The 23,013-nt window shown below is 39.5% G+C and overlaps 1 protein-coding gene across 29 annotated transcripts in view; it reads left to right on the top strand.

Annotated features, from left to right (window-relative positions):
* ESRRG (estrogen related receptor gamma) overlaps window positions 1-23,013 on the top strand; it is a 406,664-nt gene that overhangs the window by 192,793 nt on the left and 190,858 nt on the right. The gene's annotated exons all lie outside the window — the stretch shown is intronic.

The following is a 23,013-nucleotide window of genomic DNA, read 5'->3' as shown; positions in this document are numbered from 1 at the left end:
TGGAAAAAGAATACCGAGAAATGAAGTTGCAAAGTTTTGGGTTGCATGAAGACACTGGCAATGGGGATTCTGCACACGGAGTAGAGGAAAATCAGAGGCAGGGTAGAAAGAGGTAAAATAGGCGTAGTTTTTAAATAGGAATTGCTGGCAGAGCTATTAATCACACAAGTCTTTGAGCTCTAAGGGTTGCATGAGTGGAGCTAATACGAAAAAAGCGAGATACTTTGCCGATATCTTGAAATACACTATTAAAAGCAATGAGCAGAATTAAAGGGAGATAATGCCTGAACAGATTAATGACATGTAATAATAATTTTTTTAAAAAAAAAAAAAACCTACAGACAAAACCCAAGTACCTTGAAAAATCCAAATCCCCACGTGTGACTGTTGTTTCGTGTGGGACAGCCTTTTAATAATCAGTTTTGCAAGTTGCTCGTCTTGTCACACAGTCTCAGCCCTGAGCTTTGACTCTGATCCATTTACACCATGCAAATAAATCCAAATTTCTGCCTTTTCTCTGGCTATATGTCACAGCTGTGACCAGAACACAGACTCTGCTAGAGTCTGTGTGGTTTTTAGCAGATTTCACAGCGTCTCTGAAGCAGAAGAGGGAAACGCATTTTTCATTGCTGTTTAAGGTAGGCCACTGCTTGCTCTTTGCAGACTTCCAGACTAAATGGGGACTTGATGCAGGTGGAGGCTTTTTGTCTGAAAAAAGGCATCTAGAATCTGTGAATAAAAGAGAAAGACTTCAGATATAACTTGTATTACTGTATTTCTTTTCAAAAATCAATGACATCATCTTTTACATTTTATCAATCATTGCAGTCAATTCAGGCCAAACTGAACACAGGTTTAGGACTTTGCACAGGGGAATAATTTTTTCCTTACATGGGATGATAATTTTTTAAGTCCTTTTCTTGTTATTTCTATGACCTTCCACCCCTAATGCACAATTGTAGCTGTTTAATGAAAGAAAACAAACCTTAATTCTGCACTGACCTGGACTTTTGAAACAACCAGGGTTTTCAGTGAAGCCTTCATAAGCTATAAATCAATGTAAAATTTAGCTCATATTGCATTCTCATTGGAAATGGGTTATATGATAATTTATGTTGAGCTGATCATAACTAAGCACCTCATAGTAGTGTCCTTCAAAAAATTTTAATCAAGATTGTCTTTCTCCACCTCTCTTGGTGCAATTTCAAGAGGTTTATTTGCATGTCAATCTGCACGTGTTACTGAAGTTATTTCACTGGAGCAAGCACAACATCTCGGCTGCATCCGTGTTTTACAGCAGCATAATGGCAGGTGACTCTTTGCATTTATTTCTGAATCGTGCTGGTGGAAGAGTTAGGCCCTTAATTCTCTTAAGCCTTGAAAACAGGGGTATTTCCAAGTGCCTGTCAGATCAGTTTTCCGAGTCTCTTTGTGCTTTGCAGTGACTATGTAATGAACAACATAGGGAAGGAAGGTATTGATCCTGTGAAAATCACTGAGATGTTCCAACTTTTACTTTAAAATCTACATCCAGCAGTGTTTCTAACTATGTCTGATACTTACTTTTAGAAGCATGTTTTCTCTTGAAGTTTTCCCCCCTCTTTTTCTTGTATGGTGAACAGCAAAGGGGTTCCAGAGAGGTGTCCTGGGCAGTGAATACCAGGAGTCCTCTCCGTGGCAGCCTTGCCAAAAGCTCTTTACATCAAGGACTGTCTTATTTTACAGTACTTGTGCAATCTGCAATATGACAGGGTTCTGCAGCGAGGATAGAGTTGCTCCATAATTGGTGATAATAAACAGTTTCCCACCTAAGTATGTATAATCAAGACGAACAGGGTGGGGAGAGGTGTGCTGCTAAGAGTGGGTGTGTTGATTTCTCATGCGGGCTCTTTTCTTTTTCCATAATTAAAGGCTTATGTTATGAAGTTACACATGGGTGGATTCCTGGTAGAATCCTAGAAAGGATAAACAAGTTTTAAACAGACTTTTGAATGGAAGAAGACAAAGATGATGAGCTGTGACCAGAGAGGTTTGACTCCAGAAGCCCAGCAAAACATGTTTTTAGTTAGACTAAAGCTTTAAGCTCGCTATGTGTCAAGTTTGACAGCCAAGATGTAAGTAGTTTTCATGCTGTGGTGAAGCTTTGGATTGGAAGGTGTGAGACTGGATTTGTCGAGGAGTGACTGACACTGGAGGACTAGGAAAACCGAGGTACAGAAAACATAGACAACAGTAGCTGTAGCCGCAGCAGACGAAGTGACCTAGGGGAACTGGGGACAACTGATGTGGGAGACTGTGAAGGTAGGGATGTTGGGTCTTTGGCAGATGCTTTGTATCTTGCTCCGTATGGAAACTGTGGGAGATACTCAATAAGTTTGCCCCTAGATCCTGCTAAATCAACAGTCACTGCCCAGCTTCAGGTTTCATAAGTCTCGTAAAATTAATGGAGATATTGCCACAAACCACTCTTTTTTTCCTCTCTCTTACCCTTTGCTGTGTGACATCTTTTTTTTTTCTTTTTTTTTTTTTTTTCCTTGCCAGTACACACTAGGAGTTGAGGTTGAGATATTTCCAAATTATCTTTTCCTTCCCACCAGTCATTTCTGGCTATGTTCCAAACAGGGAGAGATGATGACAGGTTTTCATTGGTCACTTAATTGTGTATGTCCATTGGATTTTATGACTTCCAAATTCATATTTTTGTGTGCTTAGGGGCTTTTTTGACAAGGTGCTAATGGGTTCCTGGCTGGGCAAGCACCTGTGTCAGAAAGTGTTTCATTGTGTCCCTTATTTTTCCAGCTCTGACTGCTTCTATTAGCTTGCACGTATACCTTTATTGCAACCCCCTGATGGACTTTTGTTTGTGGGGTTTTTTTGTGAACATATAATCTGCATGTACAAAGGAAGCTATTCTTCTCATGTGCAAGAGAAACCATTACTCTTAATACAGAGAGAAAATGGGATTTTCAAATGAGAGCTCTGCTCGTACGGGAGTCTGAGACGCCAGAAATCTAGGACATAAAGAAACAAGTTGGACCACTGATCTGTCCAGGGATTTTCATCTTATGATCTGAGAAGTTCTGTGAGGTGGGCTGTGGGTAGCTGGTAGGTATCATGCTGCTGGAAAAATCTCATTTCCAACTGTTAGGCTACACGGAACGGTAGATAACAGTACCCGACGTGGTTTTCTAATAAAGTGCTTCCAAATGAACTCTTGTTGCTGCTCCAGCCTTATGATTGTGAAAGTGAAGAGAAACGGTGTCTGCGGCTTTAAAAGAGAGGCAAAGCATCCACAAGGTGATCTCTGTACTAGACTGTAATCTGCATGAGGAAGGAGACCTTAACTCCCCTCAGGATATCGTGTCTAAACCCCTGTGCTAGCTGCAGCGATGAATATCTTCTGCTCCTGAAAAAGAAGAAAAAGACTAACTTTTCTTGCTTGTTTTGCTGGTGTTTCCTCTAATACAAGTTATTTATCGGTGACCTGATGTGTTCTGGGCGATAATATTGGTTTCTTGTCTTATGTCTACGCAATAATTTAGCGTTTTATTCCAGTCCACATGTGGACAATTTTTGTTGCAGTTTGTGGCCGTTTTAGCACTACCGCAAGTAAATATGGTCTGTGACTGTTACACTGTATGCTGTCCCTTGTTCTAAGGAGCAGTTGCCATAACATGGCTGTCATCGGCTCTTTGGATGGAAAATTATCAGACTTTTTTTATGCTTCCTAGTTTACTCTTGGACATCGTTTTGCCCTCTGCGGATTTCCAAAGTTAAAGATCTAGCTGATGGACTTCTAGGTGGGGAAAAAACAAGGTATGGCAGGTTTGGGGTTCACTAAAAATAGAAGTAGAATACATTTTAGAAATGTGTTTCATTAACAAACCTTCTGAAACTGAAAACCTATATGAATACAACAAAGACCTTAACTTCCAAATCTATAGGACGAGACACGAACAGTAAAGGGTCTCTCGAGACCCATAGAGTGCATCCTGGTGTAGGCCTTACAGATAGTTTTTGTATATTAGCTTATACAGTCATGTTATAAGAAAGGCATGGCCAAGAATAGAGGAACAGGATATATAAATGAGATTTTTATGACCCAAATGTGCACAGGAAATGTAGGACAGGCTGGATTCAAAGTCAGTTCCCTATTGTAGAAGCTGCCTTTAACATGAGACTTACAATATTTTCCATTATGCTCCAAAGACAAAGACTATATCATGCTACAAAAAAATGATTGTGTATAAGCCTATATAAATTTAAACCTATCTATTAGTTTTCACTCCCTTTTCCAGGCAGATTAGCAGCAACAATACTGTATGTGTTTAGCCTTTCCAGTTGATAAGACATCTTCCATGATTTTGTTTTAACTGATCTATAACCATTTTTCCTAAAAGGAAAATATCCTGATACCTTAAAAAAACCCAATGTGTATATGACCACTGCTGATCTGGTGATGATGTATGGAGGCTTTTTTTCCTCTGGACAAGGAAAAAGAGAGATAATTTTTCTTGGAATTTTCTGTCCCTGTGGGTTTGATTTTTTTTTTTTTTTTTTTTTTTTTGCAAATGTTATTTCATTGGTGATTGGTCTTATAATTCAGCAGTGTATGATAAAGCTTGTCTGCTTAGAAGCCTTCCGTCTACCCCTGGCTAATGATAATGATGATTTTTAACACGTGGGCTGGACTGCAAGCTGTGCCCTGCTCGTGCCGCTGGGAGAGCAGCTGCCAAGGAGGCTTTTGAGACTCTTTGGACTGACTTGTCCTCCATCCCAACAGTGCTGTCCTTTGGAGCAACTTCAGGGTTACTTTGTGTTTGTAACTTGGTATCTGTATGTGATACAGAACCATCAAATGACAGGAAAGAACCTGTTTTAATGGCCTCTGCCCAAACCCCAGCCCTGTGCTAAGGAAGAAAGACAGCAGCTCTACATCAGCTGGATATTTGGAGCTTGAATCTTGCACCTTGAGTCTTCATAATCCATTGTCCCCACAACCAAATTCACCTTCCAGATATGCTGCTATGAGAATTTCAGTAATTCAGTGTCATTAATTAAGTTGTTCTCAGCTACACTGGAGTAATTCTAGAATAAAATTAAGCCTCTAGTCTGTTCTGGGAAATTAGACAGATATGTTTTTTTCTAAGTGGTTTCTAATACATTTCATTAGGAAATTATTTGATGAATGTCATTCAGGCATTGGGGATTGGTATAGTGTCAGGGGTTTGAACAGCCTGACAATTTGTAGCTGGCCAAAAGGAATGAAAGGGTGATATCTTCACAGAATGCTTCAATATTTTTAATCGGGGGTTTTCTGTGTGGGGTTTTTTTTCTTTTTTTTTTTTTTCTTTCTTGCCCCCAAGCATCGAATACTTCAAAGATATCATAAAGACATGGAGTAGGAAATTCACTCCTAAGGACCAAGGAGTGCTCCAACTTATTTTCCTAAAGAGGTTTGGCTATCTTAAAACTTAGCTGTGTTATGGTATTAGTTTTTATCTCTGTCAGTGGTTGTAATTTTCACAAGTAAGCAGTCTGCAAGCGAGATGCAGAGATTCAATTACACTTTTTTTAAAATTGCTTTTAAAAAAAAAAAATCACCTAGATGTTGTTCTGCCATGACTTCACAGTTTCTAAGTTATCAGAAAAAACTTTATGCTAAGGCTGATGCAATATTCTTGGCCACAGAACAACTTATCTGAGTTCACTGGAAACCTGAAGGGAGGTGAATCCACCAAGGTCAGTGGCGTGATTATATAATTTTTATATTGCGAATAAGCAGATGTTCTTTTCCATGAGTATTCACACCTATAGTACTGGACATTAGGTGAAGTAGCCCAGCCTACTGATGCATCTAAACCAGGTTTGTTGCTGCCAAAGAAGTGGAATACTTTTAAATCCTGTTGGATGCTGATATAAATGCTGAATATAATTCACTGTTGTTGATTTTTCAATCCCATTTCACTCATGTTTGGAACAGAGGACTGGACTTGGCTCTCAGTTAAAATTGCAGGCTTTTTAAAATTATTTTTTATGTTAGTGAGCTGGTTTGCATTTTTGCAAAGACAAGTGAAATCTGGACCTCTGCTGATTTCTCAAACTAGGACTTTAATAAAGGGTGTCATTAAAAATGGCCTGCTGTATACAGGAAACAAAACAGCTACTCAGGCAAGGAGTGATCCTTGAATTACGCTTTGGACCATTTTTTTCAGACGGTATTACTGTATATTAACTTTTTTCTTTCCCTGCATCAAATTGATGTGGCAGATTTTCTGGTTTCTCCAGTTACTCTGCGTCATTCTGATACAGAAGAACCTATACCTATTTTGACTGGTTATGTGCCTGTGTACGTTTGTCTTACATTGTCAGAACAACGCTAAGCTATTGAAGTGTGCCTGTAACTTTGGCAAAATGAATTCGAACTGCTTTTAACACATAAGCTCTTTCCTTGTCTTGGCTATTTCTTACATTTCTTTTAATGCCTCTCTTCTGCCATTCTGTTCTCAGGTCTGGTTTAATTTCTGTTTTCTTACATGTATGCCAGATAACTAGTTCTTCTTCCTTCATAAATACATACGTTGTTAGGTGTGTTAATATTTACCTGCCAGAGAGAGATGAGAAGTGGGGTGGAAGAGGATAACGATAGATGAGAAGGTGTGAGAGAGCATGTTGCTCGGTTTGTCTGTCTGGTCTCTGTCTTCTAGCTTAGACTGTATGGACCATCATCATGGGAATAACTTGTTAGCCGCATGAAGAGGCATTTCGGCTGCAGAGAGGGATGCGCCTGCCTGGCCTCTTTGGCCATCACGTTACAATGACGGGGGGAGGATAACAGTAAGAGAATAAAAAGAGAGAAGTAAGTGGAGGATCCTCCTCTGTGTATGAGAGATTTTAATTTTGTTCTCTCAAGATGCAAATGGTAGCCTGACAGTGGTCAAAGAGAAGCATCAAGAAAGGAAATGTTGAGAGTATTTATTTTGTTGGTACGTCAATCTCTTATACACTCTGAGTAAAGCCAGGAGAGTTCAAGCTTATTAACTGAAGGTTTTAAATTGTGTGAATAAATGTCGGTGTAATCCAGTGCAGTTAGAGTCTAACCACACCTGTATGAATATGTTCAGCTATGTCTAATCCATTTCTTACAAGAAAAACCCCACCCTTTGCGTTTTTATTGAAGCACTTTGCCTTGCTCTGTGCCTTTTTTTTTTTTTTTTTGAAGGTCCTCAGTCTCTGTGGTTTATGCAATTACCAATAGCACCTGGAGAGTTTTGTGTGAGACCTTCTACTTATTGTTCACAGTGAGGTTCACCAAACAAGGGGACATGTTATGGTTAACAAAAAGGTTTTCTTAAACCTTAATGAGGCTCAACGACAAATATAAATTGGGGAGTTGCCTTTGCCTTTGCCTTCCTTTGCAAAAACAGGAAAAGCAAAAAGGTGGTTTGTCCAGCTAGAACCTTGTTAGAAGTATGTCAGGGAGCTGCAGAAGGAAAAATTAAGTGAGAAGAAAAATTAATATATGATATTCATAGTCCTTGTATCAAGGAATCTAAATAATTTTAAAATGTGTGATTGGTGAAGTCCCAGTGGAGTCCCTTTGCTTTTACAGAGAGACCACTGGAGACAGACAGATTAAGGGGCTGTGGATGGGACCCTAGAGTCACTCACTTGTAAAATCAAGAACAAAGAGGAAAAATCCTCATATTCATCTTCTGTTCTGACCCACTTACTGTGTTGTTGCAAACAGATAGAGTGAAATAATTCTGAATGTGAGGTTTAAACCAATTTTCCTAAGGAGAAGCGAGCCCAACTTAAAGCCAGCCATGGCTAAGTGAATTATTTCTTTTTTTAACTATGACAGTTATCTTGAAATAGCGCTTTGATGAAATCCTCTCCTCTTTCAAGTCCTTGGAAAAACTCCTACGATGGGATTCATTTCGCCTAACTTTAGAGAACTCTGGTGTAAACTTCTGTATCTGAGCTCTCCATCCCTGAATTTTTCTAGTTGGTGGAGAGGAACGGGGCTTTCTAGGGCACAATTCATCATCTTTGTTTCAGATGGCTACTTGAGAAGAGAGACATGCAACACTGTAAGTACCTGGCTCTCTCTGTCAGCTTTAAGGAGATGCTAGATGAGCAACTTCGGTGACATCATGCTCAGAAGAATCCCACCTGTTGTGACCTCAGAGGGGATTTGGACACCCATATTTTTACATGGGAAGACAATCACTGACTGTATGTGGGAAAAGCTGAGGTTCTTGCAGATCGGCAGTACGTTTTCGTTACGCTCTCAGTGGCTCTTACACCTCTACCTGTGGTCTCATTGTGTGAAAATACATTAAGAAAATCTGCTGGAGTTGTATACAGAGTGTTTAAGCTTACTCCCAAAGGTACTGCTCTTCTGTACCTACGACGTCTTCATTCCTCTTCCTAAAACAGCAGGTAAATGCTGTGAACCTGTCAACTTGCTTGTGCACACCAAAATGTTCTGGGAAAACTTTAAGAATCCATTTGGAGGAATGCTAAAGAAAAAAGTTGTTCTGGTATCTCTTCCCTTGTACGAGTATTCTTTCCATTCCTAGCTTAAGATAGAGATGAACCAAAGGAGAAATAGGTGTGGGCCATAATGCAAAATGGAAGATTTAGGAAATCACGTGCAATTGCTATATGGAGATTAAGAATGACACTGAAAGCATGCTAAGCGGCAGTCAGTATGTAGCAGCTCTTCAGTTGAGCTTTATCATAGTGTCTTGTGAAACACATTTGATGACTTAAAATGGGAAATAGCAGTCTGCGTTTTCTTTTTCCCACTTAAAAACAAAAAAGAAACACCCTGGGATAATACTGAAGGTGCTGCTCAGGTGCTTTCACTTCATGCGTTAGCCCTTTTTTAGGATAAGTTCCTTAGCAAAGGTTATGTGTACAGGGATAGAATAAAAGCAAGGTAAAAATCTCCTGTGGTTTAAAATGGTCTGGTGTGTTGTGACTTGGTGATGAATACGGTGAGGGGACTGGTGGCACCACGGCTTACAGCACTGGGCTTTCTTCACCAGGTAGCAGGTACGTTTCAGAGCCTGTTGTTCCCTTCAGCCCTTGCTGGCCAGGTAGCTGTGTGGAGGCTGGTGGTGCTCTCCTGCCGTGGTGGTCACCTGGGCACCAAAGAGCTGAGGGTAGCACTGAAAACACCTGCTTTGGTCAACAGGCCACCTCCTTGGTTTGGTGTGCACAGGTCAGCGTAGCTTGGCTGGTTGCAGTTCTTACGTGACCGGTGACAGTCTGGCCTCCTGTTTTTTTGAAATAGTTTGCTTTTCCTGGATCTGAAGAAGCGGAGACGGTTGACTTAAAGGAGCAGTTGTTGTAGCTGAAGTGCATGTGTGGAAGCAGACCAGGGGAGCTTGTCATGTCCGTGGAAGGGTTTGATGTGTGGGTGGGAAAGAGGAAATCAGAGCCACGAGAGGGTCATAACAAGACTGGGACTGTAAGAGGAAAGCAGAAGAGAAGTTAGGCTGGCAAATGATGAAGGAAGAAAGAGTATTTAAGCTGTCTGTAGCTCCTCGGAACCTCAGGGATGGAGAGTGTTCTGTCCATTTGCGTAGATATAAATTCAGAATTACATAATTGCTGCTGTCCTCATGTCATTCTGATGTGTGAGCAGAATTGGTGACATTGTGGCTGATGTTTTGTCCTTTGAAAAAGGAACACTTCAGATCGCTCTTCATCTGTTTTTGTAGTCACCTTTCATGTTGTTTTGGTGGGATCCAAAAGAAACTTCACCAAATCTTTCTTGTAATAATGGGACAATAACATGTCTTATAAAGAACAAGAGTCTTCCATATAGAGGAGGAAAAAAAAACCCCAAACAAGAAACAACAAGAAAACCTTGGTGAAAATGACAGGTTCATGTGTTCCATCATGTGTTCCGTGTGTTTGCAAGGGAATAAAATAATAAACTAGCTTTATAACTAGCTTTTCAACTTTACATAATTAATTGCCTTTTTGGGGTACTTAACTGTAAAAATATTTCAGCTATATTAACATCTAAAAATGCGCTTACCTGTTCTGTACGAAGTGCTTTAGGATTTTCTCCAGATGAATTCTGTTATAGCAATTTAAAACACTGTTACCAGTACCCTGGGTGATAGATATCATTGTGTCCCTTCAGCTCTGTCAGTTTTCCTCCCAGTAAAAATGTCTGGGTTTGCTTCAGTGGTGTTACTTAGCAATTTGTTTCCTGTAATTAACACATCTGTATGTACCTGATCTAAAGGCAAGTGAAGATGAGGGAAAATATTCCCTCCAGATCAGTGGATTTCAGATGTGACCCTCCACAGATGATTATCAAATGCTGAAATTCACATCTGAGCAGGGAGGGGTCTGTGTGTGTAGGTATGTAGAAATGCTTTCTTTAGCCAAAGGGATAGCAGTCAATACAGAAAGTGAGATGAAAACTGAATTTTTGCAGAATGGAGATTTCATTTTACCAAAGTGTTTTTTCCCTTTATTCTTTTCCTTTCTGTTTGAAAAAATGTTAAACATGTTGAGTCAGGGAGACATTCCTGTGCTGCATTAGAATAGCCATCAACGTCAGTCGAGACCATTTGGATCATGTCACTTGTCCTAAAGTGTGTAGCTGTTTTTAAAGAAAGAACATGTCATGTTCTGTACAGGGATCTTTAATGCATGAAACTTGTTTGAAGCAATAATAAATCAAGTCCTTGCTGCTAAAACCTGTGTCTGATTTTCCCTCGTGACAATCTCTATCTTCCCGTGTGTAAAAACTGAGACAATAGCAAGAGCAATTCTGCACCCGCAAGTATGGCAAATAATTTTGACCCCAACTAACTAAACACATAAATCTAGCAAAATAAAGAACTGAGATATAAATGTCCTACACATTTGCCACAGTGTTTAATAATGTACTCTTCTTCTGCAACCATCATTATGGAAGGTTGCAAGCTGCGTAGAGATATTTTCATTATTCATGCTCTACTGAGTAGGCAGGTCTGCAGACATTTTTCTCACCTCTCCTAAAAAAGTGGAATAATTACTACCAAGTAGAGTGTTTGAGACTTCTTTGCTTATTGTTTTATACTCTTTTACACAAGTATCAGTTCTGTTAGATTCAAACCAGTTACTGGTGATGTAAAGAAAAAACAGGCTTTTGCATTTTTACTCTTTATTAATTACTTCTTCTGACTGTGCGTAGCCATAACTAATACAAGTAAAGGAAATGCAAATGCAAATCCATTTAAATTAATCTGGAGTAGCTCAGAATTGCAGGCTACTTTAGCAGCATGACTTAGTTTCAAAAGCCCTGTGAGAAGATGACAGAAATGTCAGTCCTGGCAAATGTTATTACAGTCTACAATGTATAGTGGTGTAATCATAATTGTGGATGGATGATGCTAAGACCCCCATTTGAGCTTCAGCTGGGGTTGGAGTTTGATCAGGCAAAAGAATCAAGGGTCTGATTCTTTGTCACCTTTAAGATGCTTTGCTCTTTACTACAGGTTCACTGGCTTTGGATTTGGGCAACAAATTATAAGTAGGAAAATGTGTATTTTTTTTTTTTCCTTTTCATGTATAGAAAGGAAAAAAACAAATTTCAAAGCAAAGCGGTGAGGAGTACCAAAGTGGCAGCTCTGGGGGCTGGTGCCCTTGCCGTAGGAGTGCACCGTGTCCAGAAGCAGAGCCCAGCCAGGGCATCTCCCAGACTGGGCAAGCTGTCCCAGCGGTGCTGAGGAGCGCCCTGTTGGTGCCCACTTGCTCCTCCACTGAGAATATCAACAAAGGTGCTAAGCAGCGCCAGCTGAAATGACATTTTTTGCTTTTTAAATACCTGTGGGCTCCGGCCCACTGGGGACTGCAGAGAGACCAGAAGTGCCTTTTGCATAGGCTGGGACTTGAGCAGCACTTTGTAAAGACTTTGAGTTACATCAAGAGCAAACTTCAGCCAGTGACCTTGAGCTGAAAAACATTAGCCCGTTATCGGCGCCCTGAACCACCAAGTCACTTTATATGGTTTTGAGTGTTTTTGCTTATGTAGATTGGTTTGTTTATTTTTTTAATCTGGTGCAGCGTAGTAGAGTTAGCCATCAGTTTGTTATAAACCCAAGTGCTCCGTTGACCTTTCTCCTTCCAGTCCGAGTGCAGTAGAAACCTGAGGAAGCCATTGCTTGTTTGTTGTTCCACGCACTGGGCTGCTCAAGAACTTCCAATTTCCAACAGCTCAGCTCTGAGGAGCAAACTTGAGCACAGAGGCACATGTGAAGTGTTGTGATTTGTTGCCATGATGACAGTGTCAACTTAACTACAGCTGACAAACAGTTTTTAAATAGAACATTTCAATTCATTATAGTATTCTCCATCTGTTTTTTTTCACTGTCTGCATACATGCAAAACATCTGAGAAATGCTACCACAATGGTTTAGTTTACTTATCTAGCCACTAACATTAATTAGTTGTTGAGAGTGGTAGTTTAGGGAGCAAGTAAAATGATGAAATTCCCCCCTCAGTAAAGGAAACTATTTTATTTATTCAACAAAAGATGCCCAGTAGACCTGTTTCCACATTTAGAAAGAGTTTTTCAAATGGAAATTTTTGAGCATGGGTTCTTTATTGTTGGGGGTTTTTTTAACTACTTTGTTACCTCTTGCTTTTGACATGTTTTGCTTCCTTCCCAAAAGCATCTGCCACTGCTATTTCCAGCGTGGAACTGGAAACAGAAGGGGAGCATCATTTTGTAATTAAATCAGGCTGCTGGGGTCAAATTTAGAGGGTTTTATTCATGGCTTTGCCACTGGCCCACTCCATGACCTTGAGCAAGTTGCGCATTGCTGTATCTCAGTTTACCTATAGGTAAACTAATATTGACTTCCCTTGAGGGGATATCACAAGGCTTAATTAAGTGTCTGCAAAGATCTGTGAGATACAGGACTGAGAGCTGCTGTAGACATACAAATGACTATGACGATGATGATGATGATTTGTGCCCAATCGTGCCACTTCCCACAGAAGTGCCACCATGGCTGCTGTGCGGATTAGTTGTCAGGTGAACTATGAATCTATCCATTCATTCATCATTCTCTCCCTTGTCGATTGAGCCCAGCTGGCTAGCTTTGCTTATTAGTAGCTTTTAATAAATCAAATTGTATTTTCTGTTTTAATTGTATCTTAAAGGGTAGCACGGCTCCTTGCCTTCAGATTGAATACAGCGTGACAATGTCCATGCTATAAGCTGTGCTGCTGCTCTTGTACTCTGCTGCTGTCAAATTGTTGACGTAAAACTGGGTTAAAAATATATGCTTAAGGAACCTCATCATTTTAAAACATGTAACTATTAAATTCTGGCTGAGGTCTTTCTCTGGGTTCCTCTTTTGCAAAGTTTGGTCATCCTTGTTTGTAAATCCTCTCAGAACACTGTCCCAGTAACCACGTTTTGAAAATTATAATCTACTTATCCACAGGAATCCAAGGGGAAAGTAGTTGAGGATTGCTGTTTGTTGACAGAAACAGCCATGTCCGTATGGAAGAAAAAAAAAAATGAAAAGAAAAAAGCCAACATGATGTAAAATCAGATTAATTAATTGTCCAAGATATACTTTACTGTGATTTTTTTTTTATTATTATTAAAATAACACTAGCCAAAAAAGCAATGGGAATAACAAACTGACATGTTTTATTTTTAATCTAGGGCCAAAATTGTATTTTACAAATCTCATTAAAATGCAGTATATCTACTAAAATATTGATAACATAATTTCCTTTAAATTTTGTTCTCAGTCTTATGAAAAGCAAAGGGCTTACATGGAAACAGATACTTAGAGGAATCCTACTCATTGAAATCAATGGAAGTTGCCCAGCTGGCTACTTTTCCCCCATTACTAATTTATAGTACATCAAGCAATACTTCTTTTTCTAACATAACTTGAATGCCAAGTCATATAGGAATTCCTCACCGAGTGCAGAAAAGGGTTAGGGTTAAAACCAGCAGGAGTTGAGCTCAGGTAAGCTTTTTCCCAATGTCTTATTGTATTCTAGATCATCAGCCTTGGAGTTTTGTGGAATTTGCCTTTCCATCGCGTGCAAAATTTGATTAATGGGTGCCTAGCCGTGAAAACGGGCCACTGGGCTCTTTAGCCTTCCAGACAAACTTCACCCTCTAACTTCACTGTTTCTAGAGGAATTGCGTAACAGTGATAACTCCTTCAGATGGCAAGCAGGAAAATCAACACAGCATGTGCGGTCAGTAATTTTCTAACTCCTGAGAGGAGATCAAAGAGGAAGGCAGCAGGGAGGAGGAGTAGCCTTATATAAATGTAAAGGGAAAACTCGCAGTAATGGAGATAGCACTAGGAAGAGATAACAGAATTCAAAAAGATTTATTAAAAAAGCAAAGTGGTGAACGGGAGAATTCAACTGCTGGAACAAACAGAGCACACTGAGTGGAGCAGTAAGCTGAAGCAATGTATTTTTGGACATGCTGGTCCTGTGTTTGACTCGAAGGCCTCGTTCATACTGTGAACGGGTGTGAAAAACACTGGCAGAATGGAAACCTTTACCACCATACACTGGTGATAGGACGAAGGATCTCTGATCCTTCAGTAGAGAGGTGGGCTTGGAATATACACCAAAGCTGGGCTTCCCAGCAGGGAAATGCACAGTGCTGGGGATCCTGCTGCCCAGACCTTGCCCTTGCAGCTCGTAGCTGCCCTGTGGTCCTCGGGGCTCTGACAGGGTAGAACCCGAGCACATGCAGGAGTCCTTGCTTGGTGGCTGCCAGGTGTAGCTCCTGATGAGTCTTGTGGAGGAAAAGTAGTATATAACTATATTAGAGCCTCTGCTGCTCCTGTGGTTGTGTGCATGGCTAAGCAATGCAGGTTTCTTTAGAAGTGGCTTGGGCTAGTATTTTTCTCACCTAGGTATTAAAAAAAAAAAAAAAAAAAAAAAGTATAGCAGTAATGAAAAAGGGATGCTGCAAGTAAGAATAGCATCTCATGCAAAACACCAGTGTGTACAGAGCATACAGCCACATCCAGTTTCTCTGAAATCAGTCAGGATTGTGTTTGAACACCTGTCAGGAGCATTTTCTTAAATTTCAATTTCAGCAGTTTCTTGACTGGAAAGATGAAATTTGGCTAGAAAGTCTGCACAAGAGTTTAAGATAAGTATCAATGTAGGTCGGCGAAGGAGGCATTGGTTTAGCTAAAGATACTTCTGTAAGGAGCAGGTGAGGCAGCCACTGAAGGCCCTGGGAGCTCCAGATGTGCACAGGCACAGGGAAGCACATCTTACAGCACAGGTCAGGCATTCAAAGAATTTAGGCAGGAGTTCCTTTACAGTGGAATAAACTACAGCAGTCAGGAATAGGAGCAAGAGAACAGTATAAGGAAAAATATTACTGTCTATGTATTGATGTTCTCCTGACACTTCACCTGCAAAGACTACTAGTCCATTACAAAAAAAAAAATAAAAAAAATAATAGCGTGTTGAAGGATGTGTTGTTTTTCTATTGGAGGGGAGTATTTTGTGTTGAAGTAGCTCGTCTTTTCCACTAAACGAAAAACTTTCCTCTCACTCCCTCCCTGACCTCTTTATTTTATTTTATTTTATTTTATAAACTTGAACAGTTGTCTGAAGTGACTTCGCTCCAGGATCCCACAGCTGGATAAAAAGAACAAAATACAGAAAGATAAGTTCTTAAAATCACTCCAGGCTTTCTTTAATGGTAATCATTAGCCCTGTTCTGAACTCTATTGACAAAATGCTGGAGAGTCTTGAAAGCTGAGCAAGTGCTCTTTTAAAGGAAGAACTGGTTAATTAGAAGATCTAATGCAAGTGACCTAATTCTGCAGCTCAGCACTAACTTTTCTAACACACAGTAACGTAAAGATTGGAAATGATACGCATTGATTCATGTAAGTCAACAAGTTGAAATCTTGATCGGAAAGTTAATTTTTTCCATAGCTATTTAAAACCATCATCTTCTTTTCAGACCAATACTAGGGTTTTTTTGCCTGCAATTTGATGGTGGTGGAGCTCATGTGTTAATAAGTTCAGGGAGCCACAGACACACAAAGAGACTTAATGGTCAAAGAGTGAGGCAACCGTGCCATTACTTTTAAGTGGCATAGCTCTGAGTTACTAAATAAGTCATCTTGTAGCAAGTGCAAATGTTCTTGGTTTTAGAATATTAAATAAATTTACTTTTAATCACTTGCACAGGTGTTGTTGAGGATTGAAAGCTATTGCTAAGGGTACGTGAATGCTTTCACTGTAAATCAGAGCAAAATGTCAGTGCATTTTGGTATCTAAATATGCCTCTTTTAAAGGCAACCCTATTTTCTGTGCCTTCACCTCAGCTTTAAGTAGCAAAGATGTCTAAAATAAGCTTTCTGGGTGCAGGGGGATATTTTAGACGTAACTCGAGAGAAGTACAAATTATTTCTCAGTAGGCCCGGTAAGATTAACGCATAATCTACCAGCATTGTTCTGGTTTCCTTTTTCTGTAGGCAGGATGCTGGTGAATTATGATTCCTTACAGCGCCTTGCTGTAGTAGCTCACCTGAACTTCAGGAACACTTGTGCTTTTGTATGTTTGTAAAGGCATGCTGCAAAGGGGGATTTTTGCATGCAGCTTTAGATGTCCAGTTAGAGTGCGTGAATATCCTTCTGGAGGAGCTCCCCATCATCCATTGACTATGTTTGGATCTCTGACTCCTGTCTGTAGCGGATCTGAATCTCCCCTAACCTAGATATCTATGATATTGGGTCCAGAGGACTTTCCTATCCATAACGTAACTGCTGCACATTCATATATCATTAATTTTTTAATTTCTGTGGGGGGTTTGTATGAGTAAGATGTACAGGATTTGTCCCCCAAAAAGGAAATATTTCAGCTATAGTAGGTATGCTGATAGTGTATTTAGATATGGAAGTGCTGAGGTGGCAAAGGCTCCATCCAAAGCACTGATACGTGAATGCTGAGAGGTCTGCAGAGCTGGTAGCAGTAAGAATAATTCCAATTATTTTTATACCTAAAATGCCCTGTTTCAGAATAATCTATCCAAAGTTCTAGGCCCAGTGAAGATTCTAAAAAAATAATTATAAATAAAGATCTGAGCTCCTCCCAATCTGGCAAGCCCTTGGTAATTTATATTCAAATGCAATTGTGCCGTGGAGTATGTATGCACTCTCCTCTGGTGCTTGGAGAATGTGTGCCCTAAACTTCATCTGATTTCTTGGAAGAAGCTTTTGGGGCACCAGGTCAAAGCAACTTGTTAGTCTATTCTGACAATTATGAATGAAGGTTTTGGGGATCTTTTAAATGAAAAATGTTAGGAATTTGGTTGTAGACTAGGCTAGTTCTTTCAGGCTGATTTAACAGTTCCATAGTGCAAAGGCCTATGGAGCTAGTGACTGAGTAATGCAGCATAACTAGTCATCCTAAGAAGTAGGAAACTTTTCTTCCCCCCCCCCCCCCCCCCTTTTTTTAAAAAAAATCATTCTTTCATGCTTTTAAATAAATTAAGTGAGCCTGTTTCAAGGAAGTAATTTTTGGGGATCATATGTATCAAAAAGAAGAGCTATCTGAGAAGAAGAGCATTGAAAAAAATGGCAAAAATTATTTGATTCAGGGTTTTAGTCATAAGGAGTTACGTGAATACAATGTAACTAATATTCAGTATTGCTCTTTCATGACTACTTCATAGCTCAGACGCTGATGTAACTTAGTCTGATGCTTTTTGGCGGCATACGCTGATGGTGCGACTTGGATTAAGTCATTCTATCTACTTGATCCCTGGATTGCTGGCTATGGTTTATTCTTGTTCTGTAATGTATCGGTTGAGAGCATAGCTTTTTGACTGAAACTAGAATAAGCTGGAGAACACGTGGTGCTGTGGTTTGTGATCAGAGATGTTCCTCCACTAGAAGAGATTCAGAGTACTTTTATTTTTAAGAATTTCAGCATGCTGATTTTGGTAGAGTGTAGTCTCTCGCACAATATGGCAGCATTTACCTCTAATCAGTTTTAATTCAGCTCCAGTTTTTAGTAACCGAATATGACTTCCATCTGATGGAGCCTTAGATGGATGCTTATGTGAAGGGCTCAGTTGTGTATACATATAGTCCTTTCCTATGGAATAAACTTTTCCCACCTAGTTGGTAGTTTCTTAAGAGAAACTGGCAAAAGCCCCTGTACCTTCTCACCTCTGTAAGACTTTATTTCTATACAGGTGTTAAGCCATGTTGATAATGTAAGGAAGCTGTTGCATGTGTGGGGTTTTGTTTTGTTTTTTATCTGTAAGAATGAGCTCTAGGAAAAGTGGCAGATGTAAAATTAATTAGTCAAATCTAGGTGAGAAAGTGTAGGGAACTTCTAAAGGACTTAACTGGCTGCATAATGATACATGAAATTCATTGATGATAGATAAATGCAAAGTAATGACCACTGGGATGGAAAAATGTTACTAATTGGCTGCCTAAAAATTTTACTATTTGTCTAACTGGACTATAAAATAGCTGTGTCGGTGCAGGAAAGAAACCCAGCCATCAATACCGGCAGTTCCTTGAAGACATCTCCTCAGTGCGCAGCTTTTGTCAATAGAGAGGTTTAGGTGCATGAGGAAAGAATAAAGAATAATATGGAAAATACAGTAATTCCATTATGCAAATAATGCCAGTTCATCAAGCAGGTGACACCATCTCAAAAAAGTGTATTACAGATTTACCAGGAGTTCAGAGTGAGGCAAGAAGAATGATCTGGTGCATGGGGAAACTCTCATATGAGGGGAGATTGAAAAGACTAGGATTGCTACCTTTGAGAGGAGATGAATAAAAGAACATGATAAGATTCTAACATTCATTATTTTGCATATAGAAGGCAGTTTTGGAAGAGCTTTTCTTTCGATCTCATGATATAAGAACAAGGGAACGTTATAGAAAGGCAGCTGATAAATAATAATTTTTCACCTGATGTGCAATTAGGTAATGGACTTTACTCTGGGAAGATGCTAAGGAATTGAATTTGCTTTAGGGAAAGTTCTGGCGATTTAGATGAATGAGAATACTCTGTGTTGCTATTATCTATTAAAAAAAGACTACTAAAAGGGATCTGAAATGATATGCTTTAGGTTTGCACTCTAATTGCTAGGAGACATTGCAAGGACGCTTTCTTGAGGGCTGGGTTATCCCAGATCTCTGTAGTGCAGGGGTTTTTTTTGCATTTTCCGCTGACGCATCAGGTTCAGCTTTATAGTTCTAGATGAAACTAGATTTGAGCCCATGTGGCAATTTCTGTGTTCCTGGTGGTTTCATTGTCAGGCTATTTCAATGGCTGTTGGTGCCAGCCCAAATTTACAGCCATATTACATTGTGCAAGCTACTTGTAGCATGAACTGTCCTTTTGTTTGGAACTTCTTCAGCATTTACAAGACAGTGGGTCATGGTCTATGAGCACAGTTATAGGCACAGTGGTAATACAAACAACAAATAGTAATTGTGCATGTGAACATCTAGAAAACATCTCCAGCTACAAAAATAAATTACTACTGGTAGTAGCAGTTAAGCATCATATATGGGAATTGTTTATTATTGCGATTGTTTCGCTTACTTCTCTCTATGCAGGAAAGAGTTTATAGCAGGAGAGAAGATACTAGTGAGGAAAACGTTTCCCCTTGGAAACCAATGTCCAACTCCACCTTGAGGTCCTCACTAAAATAATGTTTTGTTATTTTTGCCTAATCCCCAGCTGGCAGGACTTCATATTGCGAAAGCATCACAAGACCCGCTTTATAATCTCGGCTCGGTATGTGAGTTAGTCAAGGAAAATGAACTACCTTTGGCCTTCAGAGACTCTTGGGGCTATATTCTTCCCACGATGCGTGTGTAGTGGTTAACCATACTACTACAGCGTGCCCTAGAGAGGCGAATATAGTCCTTACAATATTTGTCCCTTCACTGTTCTTCTAGTGATTGCTCAATTACAGAAAAGCTGCCTGTAGACTCCAGGCATGCACACACAGCTTTATGTACGTACAAGTCTGTGTGTATATGCACACACACACACACACACACATATATATATATATAGACAAACATCTATATACATCTGAAAAATTTTCAAAGGAGATGACCACCTCCTGCTGTTGAAACTTCTTCAAGGGAGCTTGGTGCACCAGTGTGCAGTCCTGAAATACAGCACTGAAAATTTCGGCAATCCTATGAGGTTAATAAAGTTCACTGTTGCTTTAATTAGATCAGTGTAATTCACTGCATCTCTAGTGGAAATTAAATTTGTGTTTAAAACTAAAAAGCCAGCTAGCCAGGTTCAGGAGCACGTTTGGGATGCAAAATACATTAGGCCTATTGCAAGTTGGTTATTGCATTCGGTGCTTTGAACTCAGATGAAAGTACTCTATGATATAAGAAGTTACTTGTGGTATTATACATAACATTTATTGTCTGAACTATTTTTTTTTTGTATTCTTTCCTCTTAACTCTTCCAAGAAAAAAGGAGGATAAAAATCGGAGAACGTTTGTTCAGCCTATTCAATCCTTCTGGCAAACTAATGAGATACTGACCATCAAGCCCCCCTCCTTTGTCCAGGTAGTTATCTGCATTGACAAGCAAGTTTGCTGCACTGTTTTTGATTCCTACACATATACAAGAGAGAATCAAATGGGGTTGTTAACACAACCTATAAGAAGCCATCAAACTTGGGTTGTTAACACAACCTATAAGAAGCCATCAAACTTTCCGTCTTTCTGACATAAACCTCTTTTTTTGTTGTTTTCTGCAAACAGTATAAGAGGTTTCTGCAGTGTTCCAGAAATGGATGCACAACACAGCCAAAGGATTTTTTTTCTTTTTTCCTCCTTTGATAAGGAATATGTGGAGCTTTCCATAGATATTTAACATTGCAGAGAAACTGTGGTTTGTCATCAGACTATTATTAAAAATATAATAGTATTACAGGTTCTAAGTACTGGCAGATTTTTTTGTTACAGTGCTACTCCCTAGTAGATTGCACTAGGAAGTTGGAGATGAAACTACTGTGTGCAGACAAATCCATATTGTTGCTGTCTGCATGCTTGCTGTGAAACTGCTCTACAGCTATACAGTTTGAAAGCAGAATCTCATGAAAGTAAAATCAGCATAAAAGTCAGGTTTAGACTTCTATATTCATATTTATGAATTTGAAAAACCTCCACCATGATCTTATCTGGAGCTGTGGTAGCAGCTGACAACAAATGTGCCCTTGAGAAAACTGTGTACGGTAATGCAATGGAATCGTGGATATTGCCTCCCAGTGCTACTTGCTTGCATTGATGTTGTTAATAATAACAACAGTGATAATTATTATTAAAAGTTTGGGTGCCACAGAAGGTTTCTCCTGGCCTGCAACTATTGCTCAGCCAACTGGTTTTGAGTTTGCAATAACGGCTGTGCAATGGATTTACCTGCCTGCTCTGTTCACAATGCGGGGCGACTGTTCTGCCAGACTGTTGCATTTATGGGCTGCTGAAAATTCAAGGTAATTAAATTTGTTCCTCTGAAGTACTCAGTTTATTGCACTGCTGCTATTCAAGCCACGCTAGTTTGTGTTCATTTCTCAGAGAGTCCCCACTCTCTCCCACCAGGTTTTTCTGTGGATCCATGAGCATTCTAAATAAAACTCTATCTTTTTTAATAAACCACAAATTAAAGTTCCTCTTGACCCTTTGCATTACTGGGATAAAAAAAGTTCTGGTTTTCTGCTGCTACTAATACTCTGTTGAGGCTTTTGAGGTGGTCAGGTAGAGATGCCTTGGAGCATGCTGTGGCGTTTGGCAAACTCGGGCAAAATTAGGTAGTTTTTTTCTTTTCTCAGTTATCAGTCTGTATTTCTACCTGAAAAGCATCTTTAATGTAAAATTTGACACAGGAGGATAATTGCACACTAATGGGCAGAACATGCCACAAAGATGCTCTGTAGCAGGTGTAAGTAGAGCAGTGTAAAAATAAGAAAAGATGTTAAGTCTCATTCTGATTCAACCTACATATATATATTTTTTTTAAATAGCCATTAAGAGATAGAGCATTGTGGTTTATGGGGTGAGTCTTCCAGTCTTTGGACAGAACCCCATTAAATTCAGAGTCCGAAAAGTGGACAGTTTAAAACATACTGAGACTAAGCAGAGACAGGTTTGGGTTTTGTTTTGTTTGTTGGTGGTTGGTTTTGGGTTTTTTTGTGGGTGGTGGTGGTGTATAGTGACAAGGTAGTAGTCAGGAAGGGGGAACATTTCTTAAAATACTTATAACAATATTTCTTGTAATAATAATAATTGGGACTCCAGTGAACAGGTTACGAAACCTTCTTTCCTATGGGAATTTCATTCATTGAAGGTGTTCAACTGATTAAGTAAACTGCCCAGAGTGACAATTGAAAGGGTAGACTTTACTTAAATTTTCCATATTTACAGTACTCAGAAATCAAAGCCAGCCTGATCTGTATGGCAACCTCTGTTACAAAGTCCAAGTGTCTACGTTGTTTAAAGGGCTTGTATCTCATTGTTTAAATAGCCTTTTGATAAGTAACAATATAATAGTGCTGGTGATTGCCTTCAGATTATCCTATCAGGATGGCCTTTTAGGCTGTAGTCCCGAGTCTTTCTTTTTGCTTTGTACCTGTATTATTAATAAACAAAGCACACAGGTCTTTGAACTTCCAACCGGTACAAGCGCCTGTGTGTGTGTATGCGTGGGATCATGTGTTCATGCCTGTGTGTGGCATTTTGGTTTGGGGTTGTGTTCCTTTTTAAAGGGAAATAGTTGCTGAATAGAGTATTTGGTGAAGGTTTTTTAAGTTACACCTCTGTAATTCATCTTGAATTAAAATTATTGGTCGGGTAGAGAGGAAGTCATAAAGGTAGAGAGAAAAAAAGGACAAAAAGGGAGAGTAGAGTGAAGTAGGGGAAATTAATATGTCAGTAAGATAATAAGAAAAGAAACTAAGAGGAGGAAGAGCG

The sequence above is a fragment of the Falco peregrinus genome, chromosome 11, assembly GCF_023634155.1.
Source record: "Falco peregrinus isolate bFalPer1 chromosome 11, bFalPer1.pri, whole genome shotgun sequence".
Lineage (NCBI taxonomy): Eukaryota > Metazoa > Chordata > Aves > Falconiformes > Falconidae > Falco > Falco peregrinus.
This window is presented reverse-complemented; position numbering and strand designations above follow the sequence as displayed.